This window comes from Artibeus jamaicensis, unplaced genomic scaffold (genome assembly GCF_021234435.1).
Source record: "Artibeus jamaicensis isolate MK-2021 breed Jamaican fruit bat unplaced genomic scaffold, CSHL_Jam_final scaffold_1283, whole genome shotgun sequence".
In the NCBI taxonomy this organism is placed as follows: domain Eukaryota; kingdom Metazoa; phylum Chordata; class Mammalia; order Chiroptera; family Phyllostomidae; genus Artibeus; species Artibeus jamaicensis.
In genome coordinates this window covers 22,705,328-22,732,911 of record NW_026522028.1, presented here as the reverse complement: position 1 = coordinate 22,732,911, position 27,584 = coordinate 22,705,328, and the positions used below count along the sequence as shown (strand labels likewise).

The 27,584-nt window shown below is 39.8% G+C and overlaps 1 protein-coding gene and 1 pseudogene across 6 annotated transcripts in view; one reads left to right on the top strand and one right to left on the bottom strand.

Annotated features, from left to right (window-relative positions):
• MID1 (midline 1) overlaps positions 1–27,584 on the bottom strand; it is a 374,792-nt gene that overhangs the window by 163,676 nt on the left and 183,532 nt on the right. For 3 of the 6 annotated variants that reach the window (XM_037157516.2, XM_053655804.1, XM_053655805.1), the window contains exon 1: positions 4,244–4,501. The exons of the other annotated variants lie outside the window; for them this stretch is intronic. The gene's annotated coding sequence lies outside the window, so the exon portion shown is untranslated. Of the gene's footprint in view, positions 1–4,243; positions 4,502–27,584 lie in introns of those variants that run through there. 6 annotated transcript variants of the gene reach the window in all.
• Positions 23,717–24,339, top strand: LOC119058357 (40S ribosomal protein S8-like; annotated as a pseudogene).

Genomic DNA, 27,584 nt, shown 5'->3' with positions numbered 1-27,584 from the left:
AGAAGTGGCGTCCACTGCCTGGCCTTCCATTATAGACACTTCAAGCCTGACCTCTGCAGGTGGATAACTGAAATACACACCGGCCAACTGGATTGTAGTCTTTTCTCTTTAAAATGCCACCAAACTGAAAATGAAAACATTTACACTAAGTACAATAGGGATATGATATAATATGTTAGGCTTCACTTTCACTTTATAAGATGCTTTTTGAAAATAGCAATCACTTGATTAAAAAGCATTTAAGTTACATCTGCAAAATACTCTGGTTACAGTCAGTCATTAATTTTTCTTGCTCATCAAGAAAAATACAAATGATTTGGGTCAACTGGGATCGTCAAATAATGTGGGCTTTAAAATGTCCCGATCGACTCCACCTTTTTCTAATTAAAAAAAAATTACTCTTTGTCCAGTGACCAAATCCCTTCCCCTCCTTCACCAGTGCACAGCCCAGGTTGCCATAGCTACCTTGGATGTCTATTTACCACACAAGGGATCAAAGCCATGAGACATCTACATACACGCTTAGCCCTAAAACTTTCTGGAATGTCTGTGGATAACATGCAACTACCAATTACAGGATTTGCTTGCAGCCTATGTGGTCCATAGCCAAGCAAACTACTAATGTAGGTCATAACAAATGGCAAGAAAAGGATAACTCAAAAAATATTTCGAATCAACCAATAAGGATCTTTAATATGATGGTAAGTCTCATTGTTATAACATTCCCTGCAAAGGAGAGATAGCAGGAAAGAAATGGAAATTCTAATGTGTATTAAAGATACTGGACCTCCACACCACATGCACAAACTTAATCTGCTGAAAGGAAACATTTCTCAAATACGTATTTGAAATTCTGGTTAGTTACGATATCTTTCTATTTGATGTCATAAAAGCTGCCTGATCTCAATGCTGGGACAAATGAGAACGGAAATGCCTTTTAAACTTTTACAAGCTTGACTTTCAAATGAAGCAAACCATAAAATATACTTGGGATACTATGTGTTGGTTACAGAGTAAGAAACAGGACATGCAGGAGAGTTCTGTTTTAATCCCTAGACTATCACTGGGTGATTCCAAGGCTGCCCAGGTAGTTTGTTTTTCTGGGTGGGTAGTATACACCCTCAGACTTGCACCTAACTTGCTGTGTATCTTTATACTTCACCTTTTTCTGACTTCACCTCACCATTTGTTCAATGAGGATCAAGTTGCCACCTTGTTCTCTCCTGGGGATGTGGCAGAGAATAAATAGATTGTGTTTGTAAAGGACTTTCTAATCCTCAAAGGAAAGATTAATACAAAGACATTCATTATTAAACCAGATGTCCTTGGGCATTTTAATTCCAATCTAAAGAATGCAAACCAAGCTAATCAAACTAAGTCACAGCTTCCTTATAATGGCACCATCCTGTCTTTGCAAGAATTTAGCAGCTGCACTGGGTAGCTACCTTCTTTTTCCCTTTACACTATAAGGCAACTGCAGCGATTTGTTTTAGTCCGTTAGAAATAGAGTGCACACCTTCTTCTCTTGGTGTAGTTTCTAAAGTCATCAGGATATTAAAAAGACAAAATGTGCCTGGTAGGCAATTTTGTCTGAGAACCTGATTTTTTTTCCAGCTCGAGAAAGAATTATTTGTTCTTCTCATGTATATGGGCAATGGGTAGCGTGCTATTTGGAGAGGATATTTGCAGTTGTGGGAATGCCACAGGCAAACCTGTTGTTTTTGGCTGGGCTTCTAGAACAGGTGGCCGTGCCTTTCCTTTTGCCTGGGAACATGGCAAATTCCTTCCCAAGGAAGTTTCAGGAAAGTTTCCCACTTATGATCAGAGTACAGAGAAAAGTTGGCCGGCACTTTAAAATTACTTCCTGAAAAGGGCAAATCAGGTTTATACCTTTCTCTTCGCCTAACTTGGCATGACCTTAGGACCATTCAAAGAACACTACATCTCTACATCACTCTTTCCCTGCCAACCTGGCAGAAGGTAAAACCCTTCTGAATCTCATCATCAATCAAGCAGTTTTCTAATTCTGCTGTTTCTGGCTATGCACTGTGGCTAGTCAGTGCACTGTGGTAGTCAGTGCCAAGGGTCTCTCGGCTACCACGCCATTGTTCAGCATTTGTGTAGCTGTAGGGATCAATCACTTCTCAGTGAACAGATTGGATTTCATTGCTGAGCTGATGACACACGGACCTGTTTGAGAGTTAACCCTGTGAGTCCAGTGGGGCTGCAGGGCTGAGCTGACAAATTGGCTGGTAGGTGTGATCCACCCTGCCTGGATGCGACAGTCAGTTTTCCCCCAAGAGAAACTCAAATAAAGTTAGGATTAATCCATACCAATATCTGCACCATGTCACTCCCTTATACATTCTTGTTCTGTCTTGGAACAATGTGTTAGATTCCCAAAACGCTGGACTCCCAGATTCATTGGATGAGTAATGACTTTCCCCCTCTCTTGCTTCTTTTCTTCCCCTGTACGCTACCCCATCCCATCCTCTTTCCAAGTACTAAACCAAACCAAAAATTTCTGAGATGTACAGAGCTGTGGGATAAAAAGGTGCCCATTCATTAGATAACTGAGAAGTTACTACATGTGTATCCTTAACACTTCAACACTGGGCTGAATTCCAATCCACATGAATGCCATAACGAGCTGGGCATGGTAAAAATCATGCCAAGCTCTGGATAGCATGCCTTTGGCCTCCAGCACGAGGAGTACCACTGCTCCAAAGGAACTGTGTGGGAACACGGATTCTGAAAATTGAGCTCAGACTCCATCAAGGAGAGGACAGGTGGCTCCACACAAGATCAAATGGCTTCTTTGTTCCAGTCAAGGCCCTTTGTCAAAAATGTTATACGTTCCTCATTTTCCTCTTAAATCCTTTCCATTTAGGCCTCTTATTCCTTGTCCCCATCCCATCTGGTTGCTCAACATAAAAAGAATGGGGTGGGACTGTGACTTTGCAGAACTTAAAGAAACTGAGCCTCAGCCCCATTCACCAGCAAGGCAAAGGCAATTCACTGCAAACACAGGACACTTGCTCATCTTGCTGTCTTTTTCTGAACTCACTGAAATTTACAAAGCAAGCAAGGAGGCAAGAGGGCAGAGGTCTTTGCGCCTGACCATTGGCTCCAGTTCACCTCCCTAGGCTGTAGGAAAGAGGCAGGAAGTTCTAAACCAGAGGCCCCAGGCCCCTAAATGGAAACTTTGCTTCCTATGTAAATCACTTCCCCAAAGCATGCAGGGGTGGCTGGTGGGGGCACTTAGAAGAAAAAATGAAGATGCTAACTTTTTCTACCCATATTCATTCAGAGTTGGCAAAAGCAATTACTCCTCTTGTAGTTCTCTGCCCTCACCAGCCTACTGACATGTTTTATTCCAGACCTGTCTTCCTCTTATGAGTATTGATCTTGATATTTAAATATTGACATAAGATCCTTCCATAACTGTGACTGAGTTGTAAATTACACCTTGTTCTCAGTGTCCTACACCTACTTTTTTTCTTTTTCTTAATGGCAAAGCTGTAAAACTCTGCCTGGGCTGATAAGAAATTTTATCATCATGCCCTGGAGTCATGGAAGAAGCTGCTGGTGTAAATACTTTTCAAAGACTCATTTAAGTAGTTCCTGAGCCCTTTCTCTGCTCTCACTACTTTCAGGGTTGTCTTTTCACATCCAGAAGCAGTACAGTTTCAAAACTGCTAGAACAGAAAAATAGATCTGCATTTTTCTGGAAGGGCTGTCTGTGCTCATTTTGAGCTGGTTTTGCCTTCTCAGCCATAAAACCAGCAAGTGCTGAGAATGGGGAGCCAAAATGAGATAAGAGGCCCCGTGTAATTCTTTTTCAGAATATTCACTTGTCTTTATTCTCACCCAAAGCATAGGATACAAGCTAAAAGCTCGAGATAGATCCTGCACAATACATTCCAGGGCCGGCAAACTGGAGTTGATTTACATATTCTACAAACCCCTTTTAAGCCCTTTACAATGAATGCCTGACATCACCAATCACCAGTAAAGGAAAAAGTGGGAAGGGGCGGGGAGGGGGGAATTGAAGGGGTGGAGGGGCACACCTCAGAAAATCTGATTCTTTGGTTCCCTTAGGAAAATGCAGCCCCGTCTTTACGCGAAACAGACCGCCTTGGTCAAGCATCTGTTAATCCGGCAAGCGCTCCGAGAATAACGTCCCAGGGATCCCAAATTACGCCCTCCCTCTCCACCCGCCAGTGCAGCCCCTGCAGCCTACCTGCCTCATGTTTAGAATTCCATGACCCATCCGGCAGAGAGTGAGCTGCCTCGAAGCCCACGCTGCGGTCTTCAGAGGGGAAACACCAAACCCAGCAGAAGCCCGCAAGACAAAAGCAACTCAGCGAGATCCACAGGCAGCAAAGAGCACGTTTTCTTCCGCTTTTCCTTTGATCTGTTGCTACATGCACTCTGCCCAAGGCAATGTCAAGTTTCTCAAGCTTTTCTCCCCCAGCCTATGAAAAGTAGGGAGTAGGGAAGCGAGGACCGCCTGGATCCTATTTCAAATCGGGTCTCAGAGACGTCGTAGGTGGGTGGTGTGGGCCTGTGGAGGAGCCCAGCCAATCAGGAGGAAGGGGTGGACCCTGGGAGCCAGAGAGGCTGCCTCTACGAGGATTAGAGAACTAGCGAGATTTAAATGACTGGAAGCAGCTGGAAACATTGCCCAAAGCTCCAAAAATAAAAGATGAGTCCTATTCTTATTTCACATCTCTGGGTCTGCTCAAAAGCTTAACTAGCTTCGGACCTTGAGGCCTTGCCTTTAAGAGCTCCCTAAAAACACGAAAACATTTGGAAGGTGCAGAATTATTTCAGCCAGGAAAGCGTAACTACTCAGGAGCCAACCCTATTTTGAAAACGTTGCACCCGAAGTCCTATATCTGCAAAGTTACTGGGGGAGGAAACCAAATTGTTAGATAGTACACCTTAACTGAAACAAGCAAGCAAAGGAGCCGGTGTCACCTGCCTCATTTCCTTATAGATGAACTCTATATCCGTCTAAGAAAAACAAATCTTAAAGGATGTGCACATAAACCTGTTAAAACGCAGCAAATGAACAAGAATCTTTGTTGAGGGCCCAAGGCATAATTTTAGATAATAAAATTGTTATCAGTAGAATAAACACTGATGTTTGGTTAAGAAAAAAATTTAAATAAGTTAAATAAGTGGAATTGTCATTCACTATGGTTCACCTTATTTACAGGTTTAATCTGGACAATTTATTAACATCATCTCAAAGAGAATGAGAGGAAAGCTGGCGTTTTAGAAACTTAAACCCAGACTTAAAAAGAATTTCCAAAGTTTGTTTTCTTCATTCCACATAAACAGTAACTCAATTCAGTTCTTAGCTAATGTGATTTCAATGCAAATCTACCTTTCTGATTTCAAAAAAAGTGCAAGCCAGAGCACACACTACTTGGTGTAGCACTAGCGGCAGGTTTTTCTCCCAAAGAAGTAGCCAAAATGTTGTGAGAATAACTCAATAAATATTCTTAAATTTTTGGTATCGGAGAGAAAAAAACTTAGCAAATAATGAATTGGCAGCTTCGGGAGTGTCATCTGCTTGGGTTCGATAGATGTGAACTGTGCCCAGGTCTATGAAAATCTGGCAGCCCAATATCTGGGCATGAAGGTCAATAACCTCTTCCCAGCCCCCACTTTAGTAGACTACGCTACACCTGGAGGCACAAGCTAACTTCCATCCTCTTCTGGTATTTACTTCAGAGCTCTTCATTCTGACCTAGATCAGGGTTTCTCCACCTCGGCACTACTGCCTTTTGGGGTCAGATCATTCTCTGCGGTAGGGGCTGCGCTGTGCATTGCGGGTGCTTAGCAGCCTTGGCCTCAGCCCACTAGATGCCAGTAGTGCTCCCATAGTCATGGCGATCAATAATAATCTATCAAATGTTCCTTGGGGGGGCAAAATCGTGCCCCATTGAGAACCACTGATGTACCAGCTTTGAGATGCTGGTTCTCAAACTTGAATAGTCAAAGAAACTTCTGGGAGATTGTTAAAAATGCAATTCCTTAAACCCCTACTATTGCTCCAAGGGAATCTGGTCAGTAGGTCTGAGGAGGAGTCTTGGCATCAGCATTTTAGCCCACTGCCAAAGGACTCTAGTCCACTTTGAGATACACCGCACCTAATCTTGCCCTTAGGTATGCCCTCAGCCCCAGGACACAGAGAGCTACCTAGAGCTGCTGCTATAAAGTATCACTGGACTTAAATCCCAAGGCACATCTATTTATCACCCTATCAATGGAATCTTCTTGCGACTGCATTTGCCTTCTGCTGTCATCACCTCAAAAGTAAATGAGCTGGGATAGCTGCCTGCAATCATTGTGCCCTTTCAAAGTTTCCCCCATTTTTCTTCTCCTTTGGCCCACTCCACCACCATCCTACAAGGTCAAATGTCACCACTCTTGTGGTTTCCCCAAATGCCCCAGGACAAATTAATCCTTTCTCTACTCTATGCCCATAAAGCAGTTTGCAGACACTCAGTGGTGTGCTGGTGAACGTTTAACAACTAGTTCTCAAGAAAAAGAAAAGCCAAAATTTATTGTAGCTTTTGCCAATTTCCATGGTGTAAACATTGCCTCCTTTTCCTCAGTGAGAACACTGAGGGAAAACAGTTGTAATAAGCTGTGCTGAGTCAGGAGATGGTAAGCACCAGCTTGAGAAAACCATGATACATCTCTGCTGTTTTACTGCTATGCTGTCCTATAATCTTATATCCTGGAGTCTGTTTCTCCTACCAATCTATAAAACTCTCAAGGGTAAGAAAGGTGTCCTATTCATCTTAGTAACCCCAGCCACTTACACTGGACCTCTGATGTAGTTGGCTGACAAATACGTGTGATAAGAAAATGAAATGCAAAGTGCAGCTTCTCTGAGACATGAATACCCATCAGACTGCTGCCACTACCACATTTAAAAAGGGAAGAGAATTTCTTTGAAAATTAAACTACGAAGGTTACCTCCTTACCATAATTTAGTACATCTATTCTGTACTTATGAAGACAATGAGGATAATGCTATCTTGTAGCCTAACACTCCCACAGCTGAGCCATATCTAGGTCAGAGTAGAAGAGATCAGCCTTCTAAAACAGAACGTCAGTTTTTCATGCATGTACTTGTAAGACAGTATATTTGTTATATTTATATATGAAGGTACCATATATTTTTGTGTCTATAATATTATACATCTTATCGGTTACATGTTACAAGTCTCTAGGACAAAATATATATGATAATCTCTAGTAGGTATACAAAAGAGCATCTTCTCTGGTAAGAGGTAGTAACTGATGATGGTTATCTCTATCATCTTCTCATAATACATAAGGAGCATGATGGTAATGGTGATGTCATGAACAAATACCACTTATAAGTACCTACTATGAGCCAAGCCTTTTTGCCAGGCACTTCACAAATATGCACCTTTTAATCTCCACCAAAATACTAAAAAGTAGACATTAAAATTGTAGGCTAAAATGAACAGATTGGATCATTTAGGCAAAGCAGATAACCCAACATTCTATTGCTATAAATTGCTGTACCAGGAATCAAACTTAGAATTTAGGATTAGAAATACTCTGCTTTTTATTGTAAAATATACTGTATCTGGAAATGATTCAGTAAACACCTAAGAAAAGCAAATAGTATAAATAAATAATTTTTCATTTATAAATAGAATTTAAAAATATTTCTAATTAATAAATGATCCTTGGGGGGTTGTTCATTAAGTGAGAATTAGATCCACATATTAGAAACAGAGTAAGCAAATTCATCGAAGGAGGGGGTGTTCTGTTGCTCAGTCTGTGATTAACAGCATTTGTAAATGGATATACAACTTCCATTAAAAAAAGCAGCCTAGATGATACCCCTGTGTTGTCATGTGCAGGTTTAGTTATAAACAGACCTACACAACAAATGTAATAGGTCCCTGGCCAGGTGGTCCTTCCCAGGTTCTACCAATTATGGGTGGACATTGGTATGGCATCTTAGAAGACAACTAGCAGTACCTGTGCCACCTCTTTCAGTGTTCTAATAGGTCAACACATATGGGATTAGTATTTGTATAAATATAAAAATGATATTAGTAACTTCATATAGTTTACTGAAATATGTGTCACAACACATCATCACAATCAGTGAAGCTTCCTATTCAGCCACCTGAACAGTGTGCCTGATGCAAGGGTGCAGTCCTTGGGGGCTGTAGAAAGAGTATGTTTATTCTCCTTCAGAAGTTCGAGAAGCCCAGTTGTTTTATACTTAGGGTAGCAAAGAAAAATTTGAGAAATATTGTGTTTGAAATGATTAGTGAAGGTAATTTGTTACAACACAAGTCCCTGCTTAGAAAAAAATCCCCACCTATAATTTTTACAGGATGTCACAAAAAAGGAACAAGTTTCTACTCACTGAGTACAAGTACTCATTAAGTTAGTTTTTTTCTTAAGTTGGTTAATGAAAGCAATGTGACATACCAGAAGCAGAGTGGCAAATGCAATTTAGAGTTCATTTTTAGTGTAGATGTGGCTGGTAAATTAGTTGATGGACTACAGATGAACTAACTGACATCTCTAAGCCCAAGACTTTTCAGTGGACAGTTGGGCAAATTATGGACTGAATGTTTGTGTCCCCTCCTCCATCAAATTCATATGTTGAAATCCTAACACCCAATGGAATGGAATTATAAAGTAGTGTCTTTGGGAGGTGCTTAGGTCACGAGGGTGGAGCCCTCATGATTGGGATTAGTGCCCTTGTAACAGACCCCACAGAGAGCTCTGTTTTCCTTCTACCATGTGAGGACACAGCTTCCACCTGAAGCTGGAAGTGGACTCTCAAGACACAGTAAATATGTCGGGCACTGACTTTGGAACCCCTCAGCTGCCAGAACCATGAGAAATAAAATTCTGCTGTTTATAAGCTACCCAGTCTATGGTACTTTGTTGTCACATCCCATAGGGACTAAGACAAACAAATTCATAGATGGGAAAGTTTTTTGTAACTACTGCTTGCTGTATGAATGTTTTGGATGGCACATTCTGAACAGAAGGGAATAAATCTGTAAATACAAATATAGAACAAATAGACATACTGTAAGGAATCCTTTAGGAGAATATAGCCTAAGAGCAAACTTTCAGACAGGACAGAACTGACTAAGTGGTCATCAACTGAGGTTTTAAGTAAATTGAGCTTGGTGTTTCCTTACTTGAAAATTAAGAAATTAAAATAAATCACATTATTTTAAATTTTAATTAAAGCTTGCTATTAAAAATTTTATGCTTTTAAAGGTGAAATATTTTTATGTTTTCTAGTTTTTATTTATCAGTTACATATGGCTTCATGTCAATACAATATCCTACTTCCCAAGGTTAATTCTTCAATTTCTGAATCATCTATTTTTTACAATAATTTCGTGCTTAAATTTGTAAGAGGAAAATCAGTATAATAATTTAATTTTCACTTGTGTTATTAACCCCTTTCCTAGATTCTTAGATCATTGAGGCCTGTATTAGTTAGGATTTTCCAGAGAAATAGAATCAGAAGAATATATAACATATACTGAGATTTATTTTAAGGACTTGCCTTATGTTACTATGAGAACTGGTAAGTCTGACATCCATAGGGCAGACTGGCAGGAGCTCATCATATAGTTTTGGCAAAATTTCTTCTTCAGGGAAACCTCAGTTTTACTAAGGCTTTCAATTGACTGGTTGAGGCCCAAGCACATTATCTGAGATAATCTCCTTTACTTAAAGTCAATTGATTATACATGTTAACCATGTCTACAAAGTGTCTTCACAGTAACACTCAAATTAAAGTTTGACTGAATAACTGGGTATAATAGCCTAGCCAAGGGACTACTGTATGTCCCTACAACAGCAAGCACAGAGTATATGGTTTAATGAATGTTTACTAAATTGTGGAAATTAATAATGATCATTTAAAAACCTGTTAGTAGGAGACTCTTTTCTTTATAAATAATAGATTGGTTATTGCTTCTTAACTGCAACACTGGAAGGTTGGAGGTATAGAAATTGAGATAAGGAAATTTAAAACTGAGAATTCCATATAATACAATTTATAGTTGCATTGAAAAAAATACCTAGGGTCTAAATTTAACCAAGAAGTTAAAAGACATGTACATGGACAATTATAAGACATTGAAGAAAGAAATTTAAAAATATACAAATAAGTGGAAGAATAAACCATACTCATGAATAGGAAGGATCAACATAATTAAATGTCCATACTACCAATGCAATGCCTATCAAAATTCCAATGGCATTTCCCACAGAACTAGAAGAAATAACCCTAAAATTTATGTAAGAAACCACCACAAAAGACACCAAAGAGCCACAGCAATCTTAAAAAAAGAACAAAGTTGGAAGTATCAAGCTACCTGATATCAAGGTATAGTATGAGCTTATAGTAACCAAAACATCATGGTACCAGCATAAAAACAGACATACAGATCAATGGAACAGAATCAAGAGCCCATAAATATACCCACACCTGTATGGTCAATTAATATAGGGTGGATTGGGATAGGCGTGGAGGTGGGGAGATGTGTGTGGATTCTGGATATTTTGTGACAGTAGAGACAAAGTGATTTCCTGATGGAGTGAATGTGTCAGATAAAGTGAGGAGACTAGGACAACTTTCAAGTCTTTTGCTGGAACAGCTGAAAAAACTGGAGTCACCATTTACTGAGATGAAGACAACTGCAGGGAGAGCTGTTAGGAGGAAGGGCCATCTCCCTCTCTTTTCTTCAATCTCCTGTGAGAAGAGGAGTTGGAGACATTGTAAAATCATCCAGATAAAAAGAGGGTCCAGGGATATGTGAAACAACCCAAAAAGTTTATACTACACATGAAAAGAAAGGATTGTCTATACTTTATTCATCCCAATTAATGCAGTATAGCATGGTGGCTAGGAGCACTGATTCCAAAAAACAGCCCTAGTATCTGTAGGTCATCTAACTGTATGAATATGACCCATCTGCTTATTCTCCATCAAAGTTACTGTGATTTGAACGAAGTGATTTGCTTAACAATATCATTATTTTTTATTTGAAAAAGTCCTATTTTTGTTTAACTATATTATTTAACATTTACTGAGTACTTACTAGGTACCAGACACTTGTGAGCACATTTAATTCGCCTTTACTCCTATGGACATAGGTACTACTATCATCTCCATTTTCTAGGAGAGAAAACTGAGGCAAAGTGACTTGCCAAGTTCATTAACCTAGGGGGTTATAGATCTTGGTTTATGCACTCAGGCTGATTGGCTCCAGAAAACATGCCCTTAAACACAGAACTATGAGAACACAGCACACAGTAAATGATCAAAAATTGTAACCTGTAACCACTAAAACAATAAAAACATCCAGTGGTTGGTTGTATATTTGTACACCTCCACTTGCAATGATCACATGACTCAGTTTCTATCCATGCCTCACTTTCCCCAGCTCTATTTTGGATACATAGCCTGTGTTCTTCCTTCCACGGATTGCACAGATATTGTGAAGTCTTTGCTGAGAAGAACAAAGCATCCATCATCTTAAAGTTCCCTTTAAAAAATGCCCAAGACACAGGAGTTCTTGAGTCATAAAACCCATCATAAGCATGTAACTGTTGGTTTTCCAGTGTCATTAATGACATTTAAGGCTGTGACTTCTCAGTGTGTTCCATATATGGAACAGGAAACAATTGCTCAAACACGTTGGCAAGTAGCTCCAGGCTTTGTCCTCCACCACAATCTTGAAGGTGTCGCCTCAGCTCTAAAGTGCTTACAGATGGGACTGTCCTCAGCCTCTGTGCAGTTATTTCTTCCAATTATAGTCACATTGTCTGGCCTAACAAGTTTCCAAAGAAAGCCTTCATTTTATTTAGGGCATGTTTCCAATGTGCTTTTAATTAATCAGTGCTAGTAATAAAAGATAACATGACCCCTGAAGCTTCTGGCAAACACATTCCATAACCAAACGTAGTATTTTAATGTTCATGTATCTAAAGAAGTAAAAGTGGATTGTGCCATACCTATTTTTCATTGTTATGTATCTCATGCAAGATGCTTATACTCTGTGAGCTTCAGTTTCCTTATTTGTACAGTGAAAGCATTAGTTTGCCTTGTCTGCTCACTGAAATCACTTGAAAAAGGTTTAAAATATACTGGTGTCTTGGCATCACCCACAGAGACTCTGGTTTAATTGATCTGGGCTGGGCTTTGGTGGAGAGATTTTTTAAAAGCTCCATTAAAGAATTAGAATGAGCAGCCAAGATTGAGAATCATAGGTCAGACTAGATCAGTGGTTCATAAATTTAACAAGCATCAGAATCCGCTGGAGGACTTGTTAAAACACAATTACTGAGCCCCACCACAGAGTTTCTGATTCAGCAGGTCTGGGGGAGGGCCTAGAAATGTGCATTTCTGACAAATTTCCAGGTAGGGATGATGATGCTGATTTAAGAACCACCTCTCTAGATCCGGGGCCTGCAAACTCAGGCCAAATTCTGCCCACCATCTGTTACTGTGTGGTCACCAGCTGAGAATCACTCGACATTTTTGAAATGGTTGGAAAAAATCAAAAGAATTCTATTTCATATCACGTACAAGGTATATGAAATTAAAATTTCCATGTCCACAAATAAAGTTTTATTGGAAGGCAGCCATACCCACTCAGCCAATCATTAAAGCAAACTTGGGCCTTGTGTGCCTGCATGCTTGCCAATGAAGTCAGCCCTGACTAATACTAGCTAATATGAACTTCAAGTTTGATATATTTACCTTCTGAAAAGGGTCAGAATATGCTACCCCAAAATATGCCACTTTGGCTTCAGGATTAGTTTGAACAGAAGGCAACTGAGAACCAACAAATGCAAAAAGAGTTCTCTGCCCTTCTGTTACCTGCCTAAAATCAGGGCATAGATTTCCCTTTGAGGAAGGTGCCCCCCATACCACAGAGAAAAAAGTGATTCTATCATTGAAGATGGAGTGTCATTGCCAAGATGAATATGCATAGACAGATCTTACAAAATAGCCCTTATCTTCTATTATCTTCTAACCATATATCCACCTCCTGGTCACTTCCTGATATTTTGTCTCCCCATGAAGCCCAGATCCTCTTTTCTTTGTGAAAAGGGCATGTAAGTCTTTGAGCCTAACAGCTTTTTCCAGTTTCATTCCTTTTCTGTGATCTCCTGTGCATGTAAATATTTTTTAAATTGTGTGCCTTTTACCTTGTTATTCTGGCTTTTGTTAGTTTAATTCACAGACCCCAGTGAGTAAACCTAAGAGAGTAGAGGAATATTTTCCTTCCTGACACTCCTTACCCAAGAGATGGGAGTAGTTGAGATTTGAAGGTTCCTCAGTTCTAAAGTCCTCCTTTAACTTACCTCAATTTATCACTGGGTAGTATCAGAAAGCCTGCTGCTTCACCTGGCTGGTTTGTCCCTGCAGTCAATGTCATATAACATGACCAAGTGAAAGGTCATTCCATCAGAGAGAGTGTCTTAGAAACAGGATGAGTTACATCAGGTCACCTCACAAGAGAAGGACTGTGGACTTTTAAATGATCCTGTGCCCTGTCTGATAACAAATACTCATGAAGTGACTACCAAAGATCCATGTGCAACAGAAGTCTCAGGATAATAACCATGGTGTATGCTGAGCAAAGGAGCTTTCTAAGAAAATGGTAGGCATGCTATGGGCAGGAAGAAGAGAGATATTATTTTTTCTTAAATATCTGGAGCCCAAAGTTATTTCATGGTATTTTAATAAAAGTCTTATACATAAAAACCTTTTGGTGATAAAGAAGGCATGAAAACACACTCTACTGGGAAGAAACACGCTAAAGATTTCTTAAAAGTCCCATTTCCTCCTGAATCATTCCCCTAATTAAATTTAAACCCAAATAATATCATGCACAGTTAACTAATATGGTTTTATATCTCCCTGTTTCTTTGAAAAGATGTGTATACTTTCAGGTAACTATTTCCTTGACAAAGAGGTTGCTATGGATACATTTTTTTTAATGAGTGCAGGTATTTAAAAGCCTATGCAATTTAGTGAAGTGTAACTGGCCTGAGGGTTATACCAATTCAAGTGCCTGTGTTTAACGCTAACAGTTTTATTATAATACAGTTGCTGTGTGCTTTTAGCATGTGGTGTTCAGGAGCAGTTGGAAATTGCGTGGAAGTTCCTCAAGGAAAAGCAAGTAAGATAAATATCATGCAACTTACCTAACTGTAGTTGGATCAGCAGATGCTTCACTTGCCTGGAATTTGTCTGTTCTCGGCATGTTTAACAATGAGTCATGCAATGCATCTGCAAGGCTCTCAGGGCCAGGGCCACGTGATGAGTTTCTGTGCCTGAGTCCCTCGTCTTTGTTCAGACAGGCCGCTAATGCATCCAACAAAGCTGACCTAATATTACTTCAGTGGGTCTTTTTTTTTGGTGGGGGGGGCTCAGCTCAAATGTAATATTTAGGAAGTCAATGGTCAGGCATACAAATCGGGAGGAAAATATACCACATGAAAATATGATGGTTTAATAAGGCATTACTCATGGGCAAGTGACTTCTGGTTCTCTCCTTAGTTGGGGCAAGTTAAAAAGCAAAACCTGCCACAGAGAAGAAATCTGGCATTTTCACAGGCACTCCATATTTAACAAAGCATCTAGTGAAATATGGACCAATTTATATATATAGCTGCCATTATTCTGCATGAAAATACAAGCAACCTTGTATCCTACCTTAGTCATGAATTTATTAGGGTAAGAAGTTCTATCATTGTGATTACACTGAAGGTAAAATATCAAACATTCAAACACTTCTAAGGATTGTTCCATTCTATGAATATAACATCACCAAACATTTAGGAGTATTTCATGCGTCTCAAGAATTTCATTTCAGAACAAAAGAAATCTTAAAAATTTTATCTTATACTATAAATAAAATTAATGAAATAGGTATTCACTTTCCTTCAAGTTCAACTGATGTTTCCTATAATGTATAGAAAATGAGGCATATTTAAGAAGACACACCTAAATTATACCTTTTACAATCACATATGGAATTTTGTGAAAACTTTTGTGAAGTCTAGAATTCAGGTATTGTAGTGTTGAAATTTTCCAGATCATCTATATACTGATGGCTTTGCCTGCTATAAAACTATTAATTTGGTATTTGCCATGGGTCTAAACTTTACATTTTTTGTAGTAACTTATTTTTATGGAAGTATACTGCTTAGGGTGACTTAGGGTGGCATATTTAACATTAACTCAAAAACAGTTGTTTTTTTATGGCTGATCAATGTCTACCTAGATTATGCCTTTGCATGCAAAGGCTAAAAACAATATCATGTGAAGAAAGTATATCTCTGCTTAGTGTCCAAGATTAAATACAAAATACATTACAGGCACCAAAACCATTTTTAATCCCTCTTACTTAACTACAGATACTCTATTTAAGTTTTGGTTTGTTTTGTTAAATAAAGACTTAAAGGAGAAAGACAAAGATTTTTAAAAAATAAAACAGGGAACAGCATGGAAGCAACTATAAAATCCTAGTAAAATGTACAAGAATAGAAACCATATAGAAGTAAATATTATTGAACAAAGGTTTTTAAAAATGTTCAGAAATCTTCTTGAAAACATAGTAACAGGAAAAAATTGTTAAAAGTTAGCAAATGCCAGTAGGAGAGACTTGCACAATTCTCTTTTACTTAAAAGAAATAAAACAAGATTGAGTGTTTAAAAATAAAGAGGAGGGCAAAACAGTAATGTGTAGTTTTTGCCTTCTTTTGGCACCTCCTCTTGACTCTAATTAATTGTATACTCCAACAACAGACCACCAGGGAACTGCACTGAGCAAGGACAATTCAAAGCAATAGAAGCCAAATCAGTCCTTACAGGTTTCCCCATTGGGACTAGACCCAGAGTGAAATGAAGATAATGGTCTCAGAGCAGCCTCTGGTGGTTGAATGTCAAAAGCTCAAGAAGTCAGAGGCCATCTTACTGGTATTCTTAAGATTTTGTAAAAATGGAAGTTACTATTTAAATAACTTCAAGGCAGTAGCCCAGAATTGACTTGGTTGAAATTGAAATTAATTCATAAATCTCAAAGACTATCACAGATGATGTAGAGATTTGATGCTAATAAATTGGGCTATTCCAACAACAGGTAGAGTTTTTCTTGTGTTTGCTCAGTCATTAAACAGTATTAAATATGAGCCTGGTAGAGAGGAGTGATGTCAGAGGAATGACAGCATGAAAGATCCCCTTGATTTCTTTCCTTTAAGCTTCAACGATTTGAACAGCTATGATTCAACAAAGGATTCCCTGCTCAATGCACATTCTGAAACATCCATGCATTGAAACATCCAAAGGTGGCCAAGTGGGAGCAAACTGGGGTAGTGAGAAGGGAGAAAGGTTGAGCTGACCCACAGACAAGTGTTCAGACCAGGAAGGGGAGGAATCAGGCTCTGGTTGGCACTTCCTTCAGCCAGGAGGAGCGAAGAGATTTAGTGAGCATTCCCACAGGATTGGGCAGTACAAGCTGTGTCTGAGCCAGTGACCTGGGCAGTGACAAAGCCCAGAGATGCAGCCATGGTTGTCTAGCAATGGGCATTCCAGACAGAAAAACAAAACAACAGAGCCTGGCTGCTTGCCCTTAACCTCCCAGAGCTTGCCTCCCCTCACCCTTCATGTTGGGCTATAGAGCACATTATCTGCAAATCCAAGAACTGATAATATGGAAACATTTTTTTCCTCAGTGAGGGGTACACTGCAAGTAATCTCGGGGTCATGTGGAGGTACAGGGGGACACCATAGAGGTATGAGGTAGCCATTGCTGGGATGACGAAGCAAGAACAGAGCCAGTCAACTTCCTCTAGCTTACCCCAGCCCCACACATTGAGGCTGCACTGCCAGCAACATCTGGCTGTTCTGGACAGCACTGGAATTTCATTAATTTGGAGCCCCATTTAATACCACATTCCCTGAAGGGTTGGGAACCCTGTACCCTGTCCCTGTTCTGGGACAGGAACAGCAGGATCACAGGGGAGTCTCCACTTTCCCAGGGAACGCAGACCATTTTGCACCACCCTGTGGAGAGCTGAAAAGCCAGAGAAATGCAAGAGAGCTAAAAAATTTGTGATTCAATATCACCTAATAAAAAACAATTGAAAGACTAGAGAAAAACAATCTGCTGGAGAAGTGACATATATCGATACATACCTAGACTGAGAAGGAATCCATTAAATACCGTGAATAACCAAAGTAAAGAGGCAGCTCAGAAAGACAAAACATTTCCAGAATATAAACTTGAAGACATGGAAACATGTTACTTAAATGACAAAGAATTCAAGATTGCAGTTTTGAAGGCCCTATGAGATGCAGCAAAACACAGATAGACAGTTTAATGAAATCAGAAACCAAATCAATAAATGACATGACTATTTACCAGAGATTGAAGCTTTAAAAAAGAACCAAATAGAAATTCTGGAGATGAAGAACTTCACATATCAATAAGAGATCAAGAATGAACTAGCAAGCTAAGGAAATAGAGCAGACCAGATGGAAGAATTAGTGATATCAAAGACAGAAATTTGCCCTGGCTGGTGTAGCTCAGTGGATTGAGCTCGGGCTGCGAACCTAAGGGTCAAGGTTCAATTCCCAGTCAGGGCACATGCCTGGGTTGCAGGCCAGGTTCCAGCAGGGGACACACGAGAGGCAACCATACATTGATATTTCTCTCTCTCTCCTTGCCCTCTAAAGATAAACAAAAAAAAAAAGACAGAAATTTAGAAATGCAATGGACATGGAAACAGGATGGGGAACGACTGTAGGAAGTGGGGCATGGGCTGAGCAGAGGAGGACAAAGGAGGAAAATTGGGACAACTGTAATAAAACAATAAAATATTTAATGAAAAGTAGATATCTTGAGGGGGTTCTGGCCAAGATGGAGACATAGGTAGAAACCCTTCACTTCCTCGCACAACCAAAAGGAGGATAACAACCAATCTAAAATCAATAAACCACCAGAAGTGCCAGAAAATCAAAATGCATGGAATTCTGACAACTAAAGAATGAAAGAAGAAATCAACTAGAACGACCAGACCAGTAAGGCAGTGGACATCATGGGCCGAGTCAGAAAAACTGAGGCACCTGGCTGGTGTAGCTCAGTAGATTGAGCACAGGCCTGCGAACCAAAAGATCACAGTTCGATTCTCAGTCAGGGCACATGCCTGGGTTGCAGGACAGTTCTCAGCAGGGGCCAGTTCCCAGCAGTGATGCATGAGAAGCAACCATACACTGATAAAAATAAATAAGCAAATAGCTTCCACCAAGATGGAGGCATAGGTGGAGACACCGTGCTTTCTCACACAACCAAGTTTAGAGACAACAAAGTGTTAGCAACAGAAAACATAGTCAGAACACAGAAAATTGAACTTTTCGGAAGTCTGATAACAATGAATTCTTCAGCCTGACCGGTAAGAGGGGCGAAACCAGCAGCTGGTGGAGTGGAGTTGCACAGGAAAACTCGGTCAGATGGACTCAGGTGCGCGGATCCCAGGCGTGGGGTTGCAAAGGGCCGACCCAGTGAGCGACCAGTGGACCCGGCGAAGGTAAAGGGCGGCGGGTTGACAGTGCTGGCACATTCCTGAGCAGATAGACCGGCAAGGGAGTGGGCAGTGAGACGGAACCCAGCGGGTCCCAGCGATGGGAGGCAGCAGAGATGTCCGCCATTTCCCGGCTTTGACCCTGCCCCCACATACAGCGTCACAACCAAGCGACCCCACCCGGAAGGCCCCGCCCCACCCCTAAGGCTCCGCTCCTCATACTTAATGAGCACAAACAGACCAAAAATGGCTCAAGAAGATCTCAAAGCCCCAGATCTCAAATCTAAGTGACAAAGAAATAGCAAAACTTTCAGATGCACAGTTCAAAACACTGGTGATCAGGATGCTCACAGAACTGGTTGATTTTAGTCACAAATTAGAGGAACGTATGAAGGCTAAACTAATTGAAATGCATGGCAATGCACAGGAAACCGATAGTAATGGAAAGGAAACTGGGACTCAAATCAAAGGAGTGGACCAGAAGGAGGATAAAAATGACCAACCAGAAAAGAATGAAGAAACAAAAATTCAAAAAAATGAGAAGAGACTTAGGAACCTCCAGGACATCTTTAAACGCTCCAACATTCAAATTATAGGGGTACCAGAAGGGGGAAAGGAACAGCCACCAGTGGAAAACTTATTTGAACAAATAATAAAGGAGAATTTCCCCAATCTGGCAAAGGAAATAGACTTCCAGGAAATCCAAGAAGCTCAGAGAATCCCAAAGAAGTTGGACCCAAGAAGAAACACACCAAGGCACATCATCATTACATTAGCCAAGATTAAAATGAAGGAGAGAATCCTAGAAGCAGCAAGAGCTAAGGGGACAGTCACCTAAAAAGGACTTCCCATCAGACTGTCAGCAGATTTCTCAAAAGAGACCTTACAGGCAAGAAGGGGCTGGAAAGAGATATTCCAAGTTATGAAATCTGAAGACCTACAACCAAGATTGCTCTCTCCAGCAAAGCTTTCATTTAGAATGGAAGGGCAGATGAAGTGCTTCTCAGATAAGATCAAATTCAAGGAGTTCATCATCACCAAGCCCTCATTATATGAAATGTTAAAGGGACTTATCTAAGAAAAAGAAGATAAAAAATATGAACAGTGAAAGGACAGCAAATGCACAGTTATTAACAACTACATCTAAAACAAAAGCCAGCTAAAAGGACAGCTAGATCAGGAGCAGAACCATAGAAATGAAGATCTCATGGAGGGTTAGCAACAGGGGAGTGGGAGGAGAAGCGGAGAGAAGGTACAGAAAATAAGTAGCATAGATGGTAGGTAGAAAATAGAGAGGGGGAGGGCAAGAATAGTATGGGAAATATAGAATCTAAAGAACTTGAGACACATGGTCATAAACTAAAGGGGGGAATGGTAGGGGTGGGGGGGTGCAGGGTGGAGGGGAATGAAAAAAGAAAAGTCTTGGGCTGTTTGAAATAAAATAATCAGAACTGCAATTTGAAAGAAAATAAGTAAATAAATAAGTAAATAAAAATTAAAAAAAGAAAAGGAAAACCAAGACAAAGCAGCAGACCCAGCAGGCAAGGTTGGCTGTGGCAAGGTTGCGGGATGCATGGGCGGAGCTGACTTAAGGGGGAACTGAGACTCAGAGTTGACTGTGGACTACTGTGCTTGCCATCCCAGTCTCATACTTTGGAAAGTACCCTAGAGAAGAGCAGGTGAGCTGCATTGTTCCCTCTCTGGCTCCTCCCACACAGGCAGCGCTACAGTGCAGCAAAGAGGGTTGACCTGCCCAGGAGAATACCCAGCCCCCTTACAACTTATTAGGTAAGCCAAGACAAAGAAATATTTAAAGCCCTGAATATCAAAATACTGACAGATCTGATTGAGTTTGATCAAAAAATGAAAAAAACAAATGAAAGATACCCAAAATGAAATAAAGTAAAATATTCAGGGAAACAACAGTGACAAGAAGGAAACCAGGACTCAGATCAATGATTTGGAACAAAAGGAAAAAATAAACATCCAACCAGAACAGAATGAAGAAACAGGAATTCAAAAACATGAGGAGAGTCTTACAAACCTCTGGGACAACCTGAAATGTCCCAATACCCGAATTATAGGGGTGCCAGAAGGAGAAGAACAAGAACAAGAAATTGAAAACTTATTTGAACAAATAATAAAGGAAAACTTCCCCCATCTGGTGAAGGAAATAGACTTACAGGAAGTCCAGGAGTACTAAAGAAGTTGGACCCAAAGAGGAATACACCAAGGCACATCATCATTAAGTTACCCATAATTAAAGATAAAGAGAGAATCCTAAAAGCAGCAAAAGGAAAGGAGAGAGTTACCTACAAAGGAGTGTTCATAAGACTATCAGCTGATTTCTCAAAAGAAACCTTGCAGGCAAGAAGGGGTTGGAAAGAAGTATTTGAAGTCATGAAAGGCAAGGACCTACATCCAAGATTACCCTATCTAGGAAAGCTTTCATTTAGAATAGAGGGGCAGATAAAGTGCTTCTCAGATAAAGTCAAATTCAAGGAGTTCATCATCACCAAGCCCTTATTATATGAAACATTAAAGGGACTTATCTAACAAAAATGAAGATAAAAAATATGAACAGTAAGATGACAACAAACTCACAACTATCAACAAATGAACCTAAAAGAAAAGAAAAACAACAAAAATAATAAGTATGCAAACAAGTACAACAGGAACAGAATAAAAGAAATGGACATGACATGGAGGGATTTCAGCAAGGAGGGGGAAGGGAGGAATGGGGGGCAAAGGTACAGGGAAGAAGCATAATTAGTAGGCATAAAATAGATGGGGAGAGATAAAAAGTGGTATAGGAAACAGAGGACTCAAAGAGCTTATATGTACAACCCATCGACATGAACTAAGGAGGGGATGCTGGAGGGTTGAGGGGCATGGTGGAGGGAGGATAGAGGAGGAAAATTGGGAAAACTGTAATAGCATAATCAATAAAAATTACTTAAAAAAATAGAAATCTTGCCCTGGCTGGTGTAGCTCAGTGGATTGAGCACAGGCCTGCAAACTAGAGGATCCAGGTTTGATTCCCAGTCAGGGCACATGCCTGGGTTGCAGGCCAGTTCCCTGCAGGCCAATTCCCAGCAGGGGACACCCAAAAAAGGCAACAGTACATTGATGTCTCTCTCCCTCTCTCCTTCCCCTCTAAAGATAAGTAAATAAATAAAATCTTAAAAAAAATAGAAATCTTGAAATGACTCAGAAGTAAGAAGAGAGAGACTTGAGCACTGAAAAAAATGAAAGAATTCTATGAGAACTATCTAACCCCATCAGAAAGAGCAATATAAAAATGAGTAGCCCTGACTGGTGTAGCTCAGTGGATTGAGCATGGGCCTGTGAAGCAAAGGGTCACTGGTTCAATTCCCAGGCAGGGCACATGCCTGGGTTGCAGGCCAGTTCCCAGAATGGGATGGAAGAGAGGCAACCATACACTGATATTTCTTTCCTTCCCTTCCCCTCTAAAGATAAATAAATAAAATATTTTAAAAAATAAAAGGCAAATGAGGTATGGTCTGAATTTGCAAAGCAGGATAAAGATCAGATGCATTAAAAAAAAGACTACTGTATGTATGTGTATGAAACTTTCTTTTACACAAGCCTAATTTTAATGACACTCAATAAATGCCGAACTGAGACAGGTAATTTAGAAAAAAGATGAAACAGAATAAAGAGGCATGAAATACCACCAAACAAAAACAACAGACAGAATCACAAAGGAAAGGAACCAATGTAGGCATAGAGCTACCAGAAAATAAAAGGTAAAAAGGCTGTAGGAAATTCTCATATATCAATAATGACCCTAAATGAAAATTGACTAAATTCACCAATAAAAAGGCACAGAGTAGCAGATTGGATCAAAAAACAAAATCCAACAATTTGATTTCTTCAAGAGACAAATCTAAGCTGCAAGGACAAAAATGGGCTCAAGGCGAAAGAGTTAATCTTGAAAAGATTAATAAAATTGAAAAACCGCTGGCTAGAGTCACTAAGGAATAAAGAAAATGAACTGATATAAACAAAATCAGAAATGAAAGAGAACTTACCAGAGACATCGCAGAAATATAAAGGATCATACTAGAATACTGTGAAAGACTATATGCTGCCAGTTTCAATAACCTAGAAGAAATGGGTAAGTACCTAAAATATTTAACCTTCCTAGACTGAATCATGAAGAACTGGAAAATCTAAATAGGCCAGTCAACAGTGAGGAAATAGAAACAACCACCAAAAACTTCTCCCAAAATAAAAGTCCAAGTCCAGATGGCCTACCTAATGGATTCTACCAAACATTCAAAGAAGATTTGGTACCTATTCTTGTCAAACTCTTCAAAATAATTGAAGAAGAGGCAATACTCCCTAACATATTTTTATGAGGCCAACATAATCCTGATACCAAAACCCAGCAAGGATAACACAAAAAAGAAAATTACAGACCAGTATGTCTGATAAATACAAATGCAAAAATCCTAAACAAAATACCAGGAAACTAAATAAAATAATACATTAAAAAGTATCCATTACAATCAAGCAGGGTTCTCTCCAGGAGTACAAGGATGGTTCAACGTAATATAGATCTCACCTATTAGAGGACCCTAATGAATAAAACAAACAAATGAGCAAAATAGAACCAGAGGCATGGAAACAAGGAACAGACTGACAGCAACCAGAGAGGAGGGGGTAGGGGAATAAGGTGGAAAAGAAGGGAAAGGGTCTAGTCAATGAACAGGTATAAATGACACATGGACATGGACAACAGGGTGGGGATTTACTGTGCAGGTGGGGGGTGGGCATGGCAGGAGAGAGCAATGGTGGGGAGTCCTGGATGGTGTAGCTCAGTGGATTGAGCGCAGGCCTGTGAACCAAAGGATCCAGGTTTGATTCCCAGTCAGGGCACATGCCTGGGTTGCAGGCCAGTTCCCGGCAGGGAATGCACAAAAGGCAACCATACATTGATATTTCTCTCCCTCCCTTCCCCTCTAAAGATAAATAAATAAAATCTTTTAAAAAATAACCCAGACTCTTTGTGTTCTCTTGTTCCAGCTGGTAGTAAGCCATGGTCACCTCTCTGGACAACTGGCACAAGTGCCGCAAGACCGTGGGCTAGAGGAAGCCCCACCACAAGAAGCAAAAATATGAGCAGGGGGCCCTGCTGCCAGCACTAAGATTGGCCCCTGAAGCATACACAGAGTCCACGTGTGGGGAGGCAACAAGAAGTGCCAGGCCTTGAGGCTGGGTGTGGGCAACTTCTGGGGCTCAGAGTGTTGTATGCACAAAAGGAGCATTACTGATGGTGTCTGCAGTGTATCCAACAACAAACTGGTCCGTACCAAGACCCTAGGAAAGTACTGCATCGTGCTCCTTGACAGGACACCGTGCTGACAGTGGTATGAGTCCCGCTGTGCATTACCCCTGGGCTGCAAGAAGGGAGGCAAGCCGACTCCCGAAGAAAAAGAGATTTTAAACAAAAAATGATCAAAGAAAATTCAGAAGAAATATGATGAGAGGAAAAAGAATGCCAGAATCAGCAGCCTTCTGGAGGAGCAGTTCCAGCAGGGCAGGCTTGATGTGTGCATCGCTTCAAGACCAGGCTAGTGTGGCCAAGCAGACGGCTCTGTGCTAGAAGACAAGGCGCTGGAGTTGCATCTGAGGAAAATTAAGGCCCGGAAAGGCAAATAAATAAACCCTTCTCCCTCCTTTCTTTAAAAATCATGGTTTTTTTTAAAGCTTATGTAATACAGGTGTTTATTGTCAGTTTAAAAAATAAAAAATAAAGATTAAAAAACCGAAAGGATAAAAACTATATGATTTTATCAACAGATGCAGAAAAAGAATCTGATAAGATACAACACCCATTTATGATTAAAACACTCAATAAAATGAGTATATTCATAAAACAAAAGTACCTGAACATAATAAAGGCCATACATGACAAACCTTCAGCTACTATTATATACTCAATGGTAAAAAACTGAAAGCTTTTCTTCTAAAATCAGAACAAGACATGGATGCCTACTCTCACCACTCTTATTCAACATAGTTTTGGAAGTCTCAGTTAGAGCAATCAGACTAGAGAAAGAAATAAAAGGCATCCAAATTGGGAAGGAAGAAGTAAGAGTCACTTTTTGCAGATGACATGATCCTGTACATAGAAAACCCTGAAGACTCCACCCCAAAACTATTAGAAACAATAAACAAATACAGTAGAGCTGCAGGAAACAAAAATCAATGTACAAAAATTAACAGCTTTCTGGTATACTAGCAATGAAATTTCAGAAGAAATGAAAAAATATCCTTTTGCAATTGCAATCAAAAGAATAAAATAGCTAGGAATAAACTAAGCAAGGGATGTGAAGGACCTATATACTGAAAACTACAAAGCATTATTATAAGAGATTGAAAAAGACACAATGAAATGGAAATATATTCTATGTTCATGGATTGGAAGAATGAACATAGCTAAAATGACAATATTATACAAAGCAACATACAGATTTAATGTAATCCCCATCAAAATTTCAATGTTGTTTAAAAAAAAAATCATCAGACTTGTATGGAACCACAAAAAACCCTGAATAGCCAAAGGAATCCTGAGAAAAGACAATGAAGCCAGAGGTAGCACACTACCTGGCTTCAAGTTATACTACAGAGCTATAATAATAAAAATAGCATGGTATTAGCAGAAAAACACACACAAACCAATGGAACAGAATTGAGAACCCAGCTATAAAACCACATGTATATGGGCAAATATTTTTTTGACAAAGAAGCCAAAAACATACAAGGGAGAAAAGAAATCCTCCTCAATAAATGGTGTTGGGAAAATTGGAAAGCCACATGCAAAAGAACAAAACCAGACTACAGTTAGTCCCCATGTACAAAAGCTAATTCAAAATGGATGAAAGACCTAAATATAAGATCTGAAACAATAAATTACATAGAAGAAAACATAGGTACTAAACTTATGGGCCTTAGTTGCAGAAAACATTTTATGAAATTGACCCCAAAGGCAAGGGAAGTAAAGGCAAAGATAAATGAATGGGACTAAATCAAACTAAAAAGCTACTGCAGAGCAAAAGAAAACAAAAAGGCAACCAACAAAATGGCAGAAGATATTCGCAAACAAGAGCTCCAACAGAGAGTTCATATTCAAAATATATAAACAATTCACAGAACTCAACACCAAGCAAACAAACGATCCGATTAAAAAGGCAGAGGACCTGCACAGATACTTCTTCCAAGAAGATACACAAATGTCCAAGAGATATGAAAAGATGCTCAACTTCACTAGATATTGGGGAAATGTAAATCAAGACTACAATGAGATACCACCTCATACCTGTTAGAATGGCTATTATGAACAAGACAGGTAATAAAATGGTGGAGAGCCCTGACTGGTCTAGCTCAATGGATTGGGTGCCAGCCTGCAAACCAATCGGTTGCTGGTTCGATTCCCAGTCAGGACACATGCCTCGATTGGGGGCCAGGCCCCCAGTGGGGTGTGCAAGAGGTGACCACACATTGATGCTTCTCTCCTTCTCTTTCTCTTTCTTCCCCTTTCTCTCAAAATAAATAAATAAAATCTTTAAAAAATGGTGGAGAGTTTGTGGAGAAAAAGGTGCCTTCATTCACTGTTGGTGGGAATGTGAAGCCATTGTGGGAAACAGTATAAAGTTTCTTCAAAATATTAAGAAAGAGTTACCATGTAACCCAGCCATCCCTCTTCTATCCAAATAAAAAAACCCTTGAAAACATTTATTTGTAAAGATATATGCACCCCCATATGTTCACTGCAGCATTATTCATGGTGGCCAACACATGGAGACAACCAAAGTGTCCTTCAGTAGAGAAATGGATAAAGATGTGGCATACATATACTATGGAATACTACTCAGCCATAAGAAAATATGAAATACTGCATTTGAGACATCGACAGGCCTTGAGAATATCATGCTAAGTGAAATAAGTCAGAAAAGCTAAGAGTCATATGATCTCACTCATATGTAGAATATAATACTGAAACTCATTGACACAGACAAGAGTATGGTGGTTACCAGAGGGAAGGGGATGAAAGGGATAAGAAAGTGTAAAGGGAACCAAATACATGGTGATGGAAGATGATCTGACTTTGGGTGGTGAGCACACAATGAACATACAGATCATGTGTCATAGAAATGTGCACTTGAAACCTATATAATCTTATTAACCAATGCCACCTCAATAAATTTAACTAAAAATAAAATAAAAACAAAGGATAATCAAACAAACAATATTAAATACAAAATTATATCTGACTTTCCAATTATTTCAAATAAAAGATGGACCAGCAGAGACTGGCACTGGGGGTCTCATTTTAATTTTTAAGCAATGAATATTTTTAAGTAATCTAAATATTTTCAGTTTTAAAAAAACTGTTTGTGGCCCTGGCTGGTGTAGCTCAGTGGATTGAGAGCAGGCCTGTGAACCAAAGGGTTGCTGGTTCGATTCCAAGTCAGAGCACATACCTGAGTTGCAGGCCAGTCCCCAGCAGGGGACTCACAAGAGGCAACCATACATTGATATTTCTCTCCCTCTCTCCTTCCCTTCCCCTCTAAGATAAATAAATTTAAAAAATCTTTTAAAAAAGCTGTGTGTGTGTGTGTGTGTGTGTGTGTGTGTAAATCTGACCATTAGATGCATTTGGGTGCATTTTGTTGTCACAGCTTTTCTAGCTGGAAAAGATGTGCTTAGCACACAGAGGCCTATAAATTCCATCTGGTAGGGTCCCCATTGAGCCATCTCCTCTGGGATGTTTCCAAGGGCTTCTTTTCAAAACCTTGAATCTTATAATGTCACCTGTGTCAAACATCATGTGTGAAGGAGTGCTACCACCTGAGCCATCACATTTCTGAGCACACCACATTTAATAGCAGGTTAGAATGTTT